This window comes from Capsicum annuum, chromosome 8 (genome assembly GCF_002878395.1).
Source record: "Capsicum annuum cultivar UCD-10X-F1 chromosome 8, UCD10Xv1.1, whole genome shotgun sequence".
Taxonomy (NCBI): domain Eukaryota; kingdom Viridiplantae; phylum Streptophyta; class Magnoliopsida; order Solanales; family Solanaceae; genus Capsicum; species Capsicum annuum.
In genome coordinates, this window is record NC_061118.1 from 63489450 (window position 1) to 63502903 (window position 13454).

The window sequence follows — 13454 nt, forward strand, 5'->3', positions numbered from 1 at the left end:
GAAGTTATTCAATGTTGCTCTAGCAATATAATGGCAACTGTAGAGAAATCAGAAAAAAATATTTTGGTATGAACTTCACAGAATGATAGCAAATGATGTGTTTTTGGCGGACCGAACTTGAAATGCCAATGTTCACAAATAGAGATCCTTATAAGGGGTGTTCATGGGTCGGTTTGGGTTGGTTATTGGTCAAAATCATAACCAAACCAACTTAGTCGATTTTTAAATTTCTAAAACCAAACTAAACCAAACAAAAAAATATCCTTCAATTTGGTTCTTGTCAGTTTAGTTAAGTTTGGTTCGGTTTTTTCGGTTTATAACTTTAGCTAATGATAAAAGTTGAAAATTTAAAAAAATAAATTCAATCTAACATATGATATGTTAACCGAGTGTTGTATCTCAACCTTGAAACTATTGAAACTAAAATGTCAACTGAGTGTTATACTTCGGCAAAGCTATGAACAACACCATACGAACGCTTCTAAAAAATATTTTAAAACTAAATTTCTATAGTCAAATGAATCTCAGCTATAAATTTCAACATACAACAAGATATTATTTTCACAATTAGTATCATTTGTCATTCAAAGTGCGAAATTCATTTAGAATCTCATTAGGTACTATCAACTGGATGAAGACATGACTTAATGTGTTACGACTAAAGTTAAATCATGATTAAAATATAAAATGTAATAAATATTTATATTGTATTTATGAATAATACATAAATAATTATAATATATATATATATATATATCGATTCGGTTTGGTTATTTTATTGGTTATTTTAGAGTAAAACCAAATCAAATCAAATTATTATCGATTTTTTAAAATTGAAAACCAAGACAAACCTAACCAAATATCAATTTTCTTAATTGGTTTAGTTTGGATCGCGGTTCGGTTTGGTTAAAACCAAACCATGAACACCCCTAATCTTTATATACCAAAAAAAATTGAAAACTAATTTTCAGGTTTGAAAGATCTTGTGATTCATCTCATGATAGAAGAGGATAATGATTTGAATGGGATGATGGTTGAAAATCTTGTTAAAGATGATACTACAAATAATAATAAGAGGAAAAAAATTTCAGTACAAAAGAAAGAGCAAAATAAAAAAAATTCAAAGACAAGTACTATAATTATACTGAAGTTGGTCACAAAGCTCTAGGTTGTCAAGTTCTGAAGAAGAAGAATAAATGAAATCCGATAAACATAGTGGAAGCAACAGAAAAGATTGAAAATATGTATTCTATAATCACTGTATACAATCTAGTTGGACATCTAAATGAATAGTCGTTTGATTCAGGAGTCACTCAACGTGTTTGTGCAGACAAAGAAGTTTTCGCTACTTATGATACTTCTAATCCCAATGAATATGATAAATGTATTTACATTAAAGGCACTTCAAATCACAAATTCATTGTTTGTTTGTATGTAGATGACATGTTGTCGTCAATATAGACATTTCTAACATAAAATCCACAAAACGAATGCTTGATAGCAAGTTTGATATGAAAGACCTTAGAGTTGCTGATGTGATCCTAGGAATAAGAATTCATAGAACTCCGCTAAGATTGATATTTTCATAGTCTTATTACATTGAAAAGATAGTTGATAAGTTCATATATTTGGGTTTCAATATTTCCAAAACACCATTATATTTAAGCTCTGTACTTTGAAAGAATAAAGGTAAAAGTAGCTCACAATTGGAGTATGCAAGAGTGTTGGTAAGTTTGATGTATATCATGAAATGTATACGACCAGACATAGCATATGCTATTAGTAAATTGAGTCGGTACCCGAGTAATCTCAATCAAACTCATTGGATGACAATGAAAAGAATTTTGAGGTATTTAAAACATAGTCAAGACTATGCTTTGCATTATAATAAACATCCTGCGACAATTGAAGGATATAGAGATATGATAATGCTCAATTTACACATCAATTTAAGTGCAATACGGTCATCGTCAATATAATTACCCAACTTTGTGTTGAGGTTGAATCCACGAGGAACAATATGAGTGGCGATTAAGTAGGTTCAAAATTAAAGTTACTTGTTAAGTTCAAACCTAAGGTACAAGTATTTTGGGGGATTTGAACATTTTTCAAGGGTATGATTATTTTTAGACGTCTAAAGAACTAACTCGGGGCTACGAATAATTAGAATGTAATCAATTAGAAATAGATCTTGGGATTATGCTTTCCTAGGGGCAAAGTATGCATAAGAGCATAATGATTCGGCGCAAATTCTAGTCGTTAGTGATGTAGTAGGCTAGGTTGTGAGTCTTGGAGGCTAGTTTATCAACAAAGCCTCAAAGATGTCACTCATTGACCCTTTTGAGTACCTAACGAGTATGTTAATCAAATCTACCTAACACCTCAATTGGGTATCTCTATTTTTAGGATGACACTCAAGGTATAGTCAACCTCATAATCACTCTTATGTCTAAGATAGTGAAAATTAGCAAACTATGTTCATAAATTGTCTACTATTGCCTTGGTTCCCACAACCCTCTTTTAAGGATGTTATAGGTTCCAAAATTTCACCCAAACCCCTCTTTAAAAAATGGTTTGAGCTTTCAAGAGCTTGAGATTTTTACCTACAAACCCATTTGGGTATTTGGGGTTTTCACCTATAAATCCCAATCAAAATAATCAAGCAATAGTAGAACCCATCACCAACAAACTAGTACATACATAAATGAATCACAACCGACACACAATTACAATCTATTCTAACATAAGCTCAAGAGGAAGAACTAGCTACACATAAGATTAATAAGAAAGATATACCCAAAAATCTCCATCAATTTGACAGATTGAAAGATAAAGAGAATGCAAATTGCAAGATTTATGATTCAACAAATCTTCAATGAAAATTGCCAATCCTCCACTTGAAAGCTACTCTAATGTATTTCTTCACCCAAAAATTAGTACAATAGTTGTCTTCTAAAAATTAGAAACTACATGGTGGGAAAATTCCAAAAAATTTCGATCTCCTCTATAGGATAGGGTTTGAGCCTGTTACTAGAAGTTAGGATTCAGCTGTGTGCATTTACACCTTTGCCCTTGGGCTATTTTTTTGCTAGGTCAGGACCGCGGGAGTTTGTCCATATTTACGGCTACCGCGACCGCAGTCAGAGCTATGTGATCGCAGTATATTGACCTTCTTGACTGACCGTGATTGCGGTAACTGAGGCTATGTTCTGCTCCAGGTCTTTAAACTGCACTTTTTTCCTTCTTTTGATTTTTTTAGCTCGCATCTGTATATTTTCATCTCATTACCTATATGTCTGCAAAAAGTGGATATTAGTGCATTTAATCACAAATATGTCTCACATATTCATTCAAAATATGGTAATGTGCACGAATGTTAAGTGCGAATGAGTAGTAAATTCACCACTCATCAACACCCCCAACTTAAAACTTTGCTTGTACTCAAGAAAAATTACCTCTTACCATGAGACAATGCACATTTATGCACATATAAGATGACCCAGTGATCACAATGACATCAAGCTTAGTTACTGCCTCAAGTAGCTCTTCAAACATGGGCAAAACTATTTTTAAAATACCCCCCTCAACATAAAATATGATTTTCAAGGATGCAAGAGACTTTAAAAAGCAACCATTCAACAGTCACTAATACTCTAGAAATGACTCACCTTTGACCTCAACTACAATATACTCCTTTTTGCTTTATTTTACGGGAGATGACAACAATCACCCACCTCGACTTATTTACATGCCTTCTCACAAGAAAGAAAATTCCACATATCAATTCATCAATTATGAAACAAGGAATTTAAGTGTAAAAATCTCTCTCTCTCTCAAAACTCTCAATGCTAACAAGTACCATGCCATAGGCTTGCCCCTATTTACAATCGCAACTACAATGAAAATACTTGGTAGGAAATCACGAAGGGCTTTTTGAGCTTGTAACGTAGGTTCAGGGTAGGGTAGGATATCTTTTAGGAACATGTCTATACCATCCTTTAACATCTACATCACACTATTCCATCTAGTTTTTGATCATGGGTTACTTCTTTTGTTTTTACTCTTTACACATGTGCCTATTTTCTTATTTCCTTGGTTCACATATTTTCTTTTTATTTCTTTTTCTTTCACCCTTTGTGCTTTTATTTCCTTTTTTGGATCCTTTTCTTTTCTTATTCATTTAATATCAATGTTTAAGCTTATAGGCATTCACTTACAACTTTACGGCCCAAAGTTACTTCTTTCAATCCTCACTACCCCCCACTTAGGCTTTTAGCCTCAAGTTATATTTTTAAGTTCAAGGAGGGTATGGGTCAAAAGAGGGATAAAAATTGAATGACTCATGGCTTGTAATGTGTTTGCCAAAGAAAGGTCCAAAGGCTCAAAGTGGGTGAATAGGGATAACATCTATGCACAGGTAGGCATTTTAGGCTAAATGGGCTTCCAATGTCACAAAGATGACCTAAGATCATCTCACCAACAAGATTCAATCAAAATTTAACCTTGAGAGACTAATGGGGAAAGTTCTAGATGACACAAGTATACATAAGATCGATACAAATAAACTCACCGCATATGGCATGTAAATTTGCTAAGGGGGCTCAATTGACCCTCCCTTTAGAGAAAAGTATGGAGTATCTATCAATTTTTATAAGCAAAAACTTTTGGATTCATAAAAATAGAAAAAGTTTTGTTACAAGGTTGCTCACGTCCATACCCTTTATATTTGAAACTTTTTGGACGGAGGGGGTGTTTACTATTGCATTTGCACCACGAATAATTTGCTAACCAAGGAAGCAACCAAGACTTTACCTCACATTGTGGCTTTCATATGGGCAAACCAACCATATGACTACTCAATTTTCTCCATAGGTATGAATGTGATCCCAAATCCAAAATGTCATGGATACTTAGACTTCCCATGCATCTGTGACCTTGATGCCACGGGTACTCAGACTTTTCCTGCATCCATGGCTCAAAAACACAATTACAATACTTTTTCATTACGAATATCGTCAATCAATCTATCATAGGAAAAAGCTCATCAAGCATCACCATAGTAAAAAATAAAAACTAGAGTAAAATAGAAAATCTAAAATGAAATAAAATAACTAATCCATGAAATGTGGGCACCATCAGAGTGCCCAAATATAACAATCCCAGAATACAAATATAAAGATCATCTAGAACAATATAAAAAACATCCAGAAATATATCAAAACAATATAGATCCAAGAATAGGTACCCCCAACGAAAAAGCTAGCAGTGTCCTCACTACTTGATCAATAAAAACACAAGCAAAAGGTAGGAATGCTCCCTAAAATAGCATCAGGAAATGCTCTCTCCTACTAACTCTGCATCATCTCCACTAGCATTAGCATCAGACCACTTAGTGGGGGCCTCATCATGACTCTCGACACTAGAAGAAGGCAATCTATCGCAGGGTTTCAAGACCTTTCACAGGCCCTTAACCCCCTTCCACATTTTGCTGAAGAATTTGTCCTACTTTTTCTCCCTCTTCTTCATCTTCTCATGGGAGTACATAAAATCCCTATGAGACTCCGCTAATATTGAGTATGCCCTTTCGAGCCTAGCAACTCGATACTTCTTATAATCTTTACGGGATACATAAGAGTGATGCCTGGTGGAGTGCTCTCCCATCCCCTGAGGCAATCCTAAAATCAGCTCTTTGATGACCCTAATATCCACTCCAATATCTTACAGAGGCCCAGTGATGGATGATCTACATGACTCTGACTCCTCAGCTATCGACTTGCCCAAGTTGACTTTTCTCTTTTTTGCTATGTCCAGGTGCACCCTCACCCCTAATTTCAAGTGAAGAGATGCGGGGGTTTTGTTTCACCCAGGTATTTATAGAATACTCCTCCACCGCGGCCCTTCTGCATAACTCAGTAATAAGAGAAGGAAAGAAAAGAAGTGTACCACCCTAATTCTTAAAATGCCTTTATTCTAAAATCACAATCTATCCCACATTCAGAGCAATGCCAGATTAGATACAGGACACCGTCCGAGCTCACATATCTGTTATAATAGTCAAATATGTGCATGAAAAAACCCAGTTGTAGATAATATTCAACCAAATCCTGGGCTCTGCTGTGAAATCATTCTGGGAGATCCCTCTTTTGGTGGCAGCCTAGGAGACCTCTGTATAAGGGCATAGTATGCTGGCCATCCAAGTCCCCTAATTTACAACTCTTTGGCTAGAACTCAGTTATGTCTGCATCTGGGAGCACATATAATCCATTAATCTTCTTCGCTCCAAAATTCACCTCTTTTTCCCAAATTTTTATCACTGGATTTGAGAGGAAGATTATGCTAAGATTCGCATAGAACTCTCGTACCGAGGGCTCATTGGCGATACAGAAGTCTGGGGCAAAGAATATCCACCCAGTATCAGCAACCTTGTTGAAAAATTCTAGAAACTTCTCTGGCACCTTGTCCAAGCAAATACCTCTTTCTGGGAGTAGTTTGGTCTTTGAAAGGTCACTATCGTAGAGGTTGTGACACTTTGGAGACATAAAATGGATATGGTTGTAATCTTTCATTTTAAGGTTGTAATATTCCATCATTATCATTTTCACACCAAAACCATGTTAGATTAGTCAGATAAAATTTTGTGGCAATGTCATAGTGGGTTTTCGGGTGAGAAATGGGCCAGCAAAATTTTTATCTTAGCTAAAAATTGGTCTCAATTATGGTGATCGTGGTAACTGAGACCATTTTTGATAAATTATGCAACATAACTATAATGACCCAAAATCACCTCCCGGGACGTCACACGGTGCTTAGGGCTATAAGTAGCTCCAAGCTAACCTTTTGAGCCTATCACTTCTCATAATAGCTCATTCAAGAAGAAATATACAAAACACTAGCAGTGTCATATCAAATAAAAGGGAATAAGAAGGTAATACTCGTCTAAATAACCATAATACTGGAAATCTCAATACAACCACAGTCTGATAACTAGTCTGACAAAGCCTCTACTACTCTATGAACTCGAGAGCTGTTGGATAGGTCCCCAACTAACTCAAATTGAATTGAAAGTAATAACATAAACACTCAAATACTAAAATATCTGAAGATAGGTCCTCGAACCATAAGGACTCACCACTATAGAAATGTAGACAAAGGTACTGGAGAATCACTGATGAGGCTATGACTGAGCACCTGAACCTATATTATGAGACAATATAGCACACAGACGTATATGTGGATCAGCACTTGGGAATGTACTGAGTATATGGGGGTGTATTCATTTACATAAAACAATATCAATACTCTTTAATCAAATCATGCATGCAAATAGGAATGACTCACATGGCTTGAATAAGTCTAAAATATAAAGATCATAAATCATGTAGAATAAAGCACGTAATACAAATCTCGTGAGTCATTATACTTTGGCTTTAAAATCTGTGCTCTCCTCTTGTTCTCATTACTCATAGGATGAAAGAAGGTTTAAACAATACTTTTAACTCATGCATATATCTCATAGAGAGTAAAACTACTTTATTTCTCAAGAACTTATAACTCTTTTGAACTCAAACACTTGGACCTCGGAATTATATGACTTTGGTTTAAAAACTGATGATCAACTCTTATTAGTTGAGAAAACTACTTTCTTCTTTGGAAAATACTCAAAAGCAATTCATTCACTTTAGAAAATATCTCATCTCAAAGCTTTAGGGAAAATATTCTATCTCAATGGCAAATACTTTAGTTTAGGGAGGTTCTCTTAACCAACATAAACCAAGAGAGCTACATGCAGTCCAATGTCTTGTCTTCCTAAGGAAGAAACCTTATGTCGGGGAGAGGCGTCACACTATTGCCAAGGAGTATAACCTCAACTCAGTGATCACTTATCCCGGCCTCGATCCCAATCATCTTGGCCTCAGGCTCGAAATCTCAAACCTATGGTGGCACGTAGTTCTGGGGGTAAGAAACCGTGGTAACTTACCCAACTCGGTGCTAAATACTACTCCCTTTAGTTTATCTCACTCATCTCATAGAAACCCACTTTCAAAATAATCTCATGGTTCATAAGAACCCAATAATCAAATCTGTAATCTCATGTGGTAGAGTGGATTTCAAAACTCTATGACCATTAGGTCAAAATATTTCTCAATAATCTGAAAATCCTCAAATCATGAGTGCTTATAGCACAATAGTTCATAAAATTACAAGTTTCAAGTAGGGCTTAATGACCCATAATTCAATCTCAAGTTAAAACTCATCATAATGCATAATAGATAGCATATAGATTCATAATTCATGTAGAAATCTGGAAGTTACAACAATTTGTCTCAAAATATCAACATACTCATATACTTCAATTTCTAGAACATTGAAACTCATAAATTCTCAAGGAGTAATAACATAGGGTATAAACCCAACTTTAATTTCTTAAGAAAACATGCAAAATCATGCTATTTGACTTTCAATTCATGGAAAACATCAAGATATTGCAATCAATAACAATGGGTGAAAAACCCTAATTCAATATCATGTAAAATCTCATAGATTGCAGAAAATTATAGTTTGAATAAGCCTTTAGGCACAAGGGTGAAAGGACTACCCTTGTTCAAAACCCCACATACCTTAGATTATAAAATTAGATGAACAAGTTTTCTTCAAACTCTTCTTCTTACTCTTGAAAGAGGGTTCTTGGGGAACTTAAATCTCAATCAATTTGTAGAATCTATGGTAAGTTCTTGAAAATCTTAGAGAAGGGTTTTAGATTTGATCTTGAGGGAGAAACCCTAGCTCTCTTTTGTTTTGGATGATGAATGAAATCATTTACTTCATTTGAAATATATCTAGTTGATAAAAGAGTGGAAAGAATAAAAAGTCCCTTTTAAAAAATGACTTGAAATACTGAACGGTCGAAGTGATGGTCCATCACTAGCCTGACGGTCCGTCGGATCATCTGTCGTACGTCGGTCAGAAAAAGAACACACTGCCTTGATTTGACGGTCTCAGCGATGGTCCATCGCAAACTTGACGGCCCATTGGATCATCTATCACATGCTGGACAGGATGAGGCCACACTGCCTCAGCGGCGACGGTCTCAGCGATGGTTCATCCCAGTCTTGATGGTCTGTCGTCCTGGCCATCGCACGTTGGCCAAAAAAGGGAGTTACTGCCTTGGTTGTGATGGTCCCTCGCACACTTGATGGTCCATCAACCTATCTGTTGCACCTGGGCACTTTCGATAACTCTCGGTAAAAAGGCCATAACTTCCCACCCTGATGCCAGATTTGGAAGAAATTGGTAGCATTGGAAAGCTAATTCAATTCTCTACACTATAGGAAGTCATTTTCAAGAAAATTCAACAAGATTAAAATAATAATCACTTGGAAAATCTCTTCTCAATATTTTAGGGCCGGAATTACACTTCACTTGACACGCTCAAGGCTCAAACTACAAGGAAACTTTGTGGGGTCTTACAATCACCAAACACCAAATTTTAACCCCAAAATGAGTTCTAATCAACCAATAAATTATCATGCTCATGAAACTTAAACCCTAAGTGCTTAATTGTGCTCTTGAAAACTGAAGAAATCTACAATAGGGTCGTTTGAGCATTCAATCAAACACATGGTGCACACACTAATTATATCCTATTTAGGCCAAAATTCGGTTACTCAAGACTTCTCCATTGGTGTGTACTCTAACTACAACAACTAACCACAATAATAATCACATACAGGTATAGATTTAGCAGTAGAAACACTATTTCAGGCCTACTCCTAAAAACAAGTTTCAAGCCTAAAAAAACATAAAAACAAGGGAGTTGATACCACATACTGAGTTAGAGGATAAAAATGAGTTGAAATTCACAACCTGTATACTCTCACACAGTTAAATTTAAGTAAAAATTGAGAGACTTTGATAAAGGGGTGTGGGAGAGAAAAGGCAGTCGAATGGTCTTTTAAACTGCTCCGACTGCGATCGTGGTCTGATCTCCGTGATCGCGGACACTAGGCTTCCGCAATCGCGGTGCAACGAGCCGCAATCATGGTACCTGAGACCAATTTTTAGGTCCTTTGTACTCCCCTGCTCAGTCCAACCAAGCCTGTCAATCGGTCCGGTCCGGTTCAAACCGGCACTGACCCACTTGTTGTTACCGACTTCTGGATTGGTACGGTACCGGTTCAGTTAAAGGGATGATCCACTCCGGGTCCAATAGTAAAAAATCTCAATTTAGCCCGTGACCAGCCCACTAAGCGTAAGTCAAAACCGGTCAAATTCTTAAGAAAAAAAAGTTTGAATTTATATGTTTTTTCGACTATATGCTATATATACACACATATAACTATAATATATTTATTTTAAATATGTTAAACAATAAACTAATAACATATATACATTACATATTATCCCACAATATAATATATACAACTATATACGCACAACAAAATATATATACTACTTAAAATACTACTTGAAACAATATGCATACAACATATATTAGACACTACTTTAGAAAACATATACACATGTATATATTAAATATATACTACTTTAGAGTCTATAGAAAACATATACACATATATACGTACAATATAATATACATATATATATATATATATATACTTCGTAAAATACTACTTGAAATAATATACATACAACATATATACATTATATATATACTACTTTAGAAAACATATACACATGTATATGTTAAATATATACTACTTTAGTGTCTATAGAAAATATATACACATATATACGTATAATATAATGTAATATATTACTTGAAATAATATACATACAACATATATACAGTATATATATACTACTTTAGAAAACATATACACATGTATACGTTAAATATATACTACTTTAGAGTCTATAGAAAATATATACACATATATACGTATAATATAATATATACACTATTTTTGAAATAATAGACATACAACATATATACACTATATATATACTACTTTAGAAAACATGTACACATGTATACGTTAAATATATACTACTTTAAGTCTATAGAAAATATATACACATATATGTAGAATATATACTACATAAAATACCACTTGAAAGTTGAAAGATATATACATTACATGTTATAGTACTTCAGAAAATATACACACATATATACATATAAGATTACAATGTATACTACTTAATATAATAATACTAGAAATTGTGAACATATATTAAAAAATTTACAATTTACATACAACACTTAAAATATAAACTTATAATATTTTTATATGTCAATTCTAGTTGTCTAAGTAATATTTGCTAATATTATTTTTCTTTTTTCATTATATGTATATATGTTTGTTATGCTTATTACTTAGTGTAAAGTTTGATAGTAATATACTAAAAGTATTTAATTCAAACTAGAAATTTAATTTAAATGAAAAAAAATAAGTAAGGAGTGAATGAATGTTGTATTTTATTGATTGAAAAATGATCCAAAACTTATAATTTACATGAATGAAAAATCTACAAATTTTGCATCATTTTTTCCAACACATGCATGTTAATATTAACGACAACTGTCATAGGAAAGGCAAAATCAACGGGGGCAAAGGCAAAACCATGCATTGAATTTGATTGTGCTGAGTTCTCTCTTGAAGTCATAATTTATTCAAGATTCTATTCATCTTTTGGCTCCTCATCCATTCTGTGATTTCTTCGTTCCGCTCTAATCCAATCTCTTAGGCAAACTAGAACATTCATAGCATTGCTTCCCGATAAGCGTCGGTTGTCTCCAAGCTATTGTCATCCCTGACTAAAAGTGCTCTTCGATGTAACGGTTGACATTGGAACATTTAATATATTTCTAGCTAATTTTGAAAGCACCGGATATTGTCTTTCATTATTCTTCCACCAATCCAGCATACAGATCCTTGCTCTACGATCGTCTATTGGCTATCGAAGAGAATACTTAAGCTCTTCCCGATAAGTTGTTCTGTGTGATGAAGGTTGCACCCTATCATAAATATTTAAATCAAAAAAGTAATCAGGATAACTACTATGTGCTTGGCTTTTAGAAGATGATGGCTCCTCGGAAGCTTGGGGAGAGACATTTGGAGTGATTTTTGTCGGTACGGCTTTATCAAGTAAATCGGTATAATGGTTAAATAATGCTTTCATGTAACTGTTCACATCACTCATAGCCGTAAGCAAAGAAGGTTCTTCTCCAGTCTGTATCTCTAAAGCATTATAAATAATAGAACTAAATTTGGCCATAGTATTATATTTCATACATAAATTTATTATAGCACCAATCAAATAAATTGGGGGATACGGATAAAAATATTTTTAAAATTTAGCAATCATAGAAGTAATAGCTTCTTTGTAACCTTCTTTATTCTTATATTCATTAAGAAAACAGAAAATGTCGGCTAAATAAGCTAAAATATTACAAATAGTAGGGTAATAAGCATCAGAGAATTCAACAATAGTTAGATAAAATTTTTTGAAAAAATTAACAAGATTATCAATTGCAGTCCAATCAGAATCATGTAGCATACACTCAGGAAAAGAATCAGAATAGTGATTAAAAGTCATTGTTATAGGAACTTTATAAGCAAGACAAGTTTTTAAATAAGTATAAGTAGCATTCCATCTTGTATCACATTCTTTAGGCATAAATATCGGTCTAATTCCATTTTGTTCATATTTGGTTTTAAATTCTTTCACTCTAGATTTTCGATTATTTCCTTGAATAAAGCCAACAGCAAGCCGGACCTTTTCAATATAAATCTCAAAAAATTCAATACCATCTCTTACGATTAAATTATATATATGACAAGCACACTTAACATGAAATATTTCAGGTAACGACGGAGAAAGTTCAACTTTCAACAAATCAACAACAGCCTTATTGTTAGATGCATTATCAAAAGCTACACATAAAAAAAAATTCAATACTGTAATATTTTGCTACTTTAGAAATAGATTCAAAAATAAATCTTTCAGTGTGTCTACGGTCTTCATCATACAAAAATGCTAGGATACGTTTTTTCATAACAAAATTACTATCTATCTAGTGAAAAGTAATTGTTAAATAATCATTTTTGTTAGCAGCACGACCAAGATCAGAAGTTAGAGAAATTTTACATGAAATATTTTTTAATAACGCAGATAAATAATAAATATATTGTGCATGGAGTTTATAAATATCGGTCTGACAAGTACTTCTAGGAATACCTGTAAACAAAGGATTATAAATTGTTTGAATATAATGAATAAAAGCATCCGAAGAAGCTAAAGCGAAAGGCAAACAATCCACATCTATCATTTTCACTATTTATTCCCGATCATTTATTTTATTATAATTCTTAACTAATTGACCGATTGTTGGGTTCAATCTAGCTTGTGCTGTCCCACCAACAGCCTCACCACCATGTGCAATAGTTAACTCTCTTGTGTCCATCTCTTAAATGTCTCATCAAAGAACC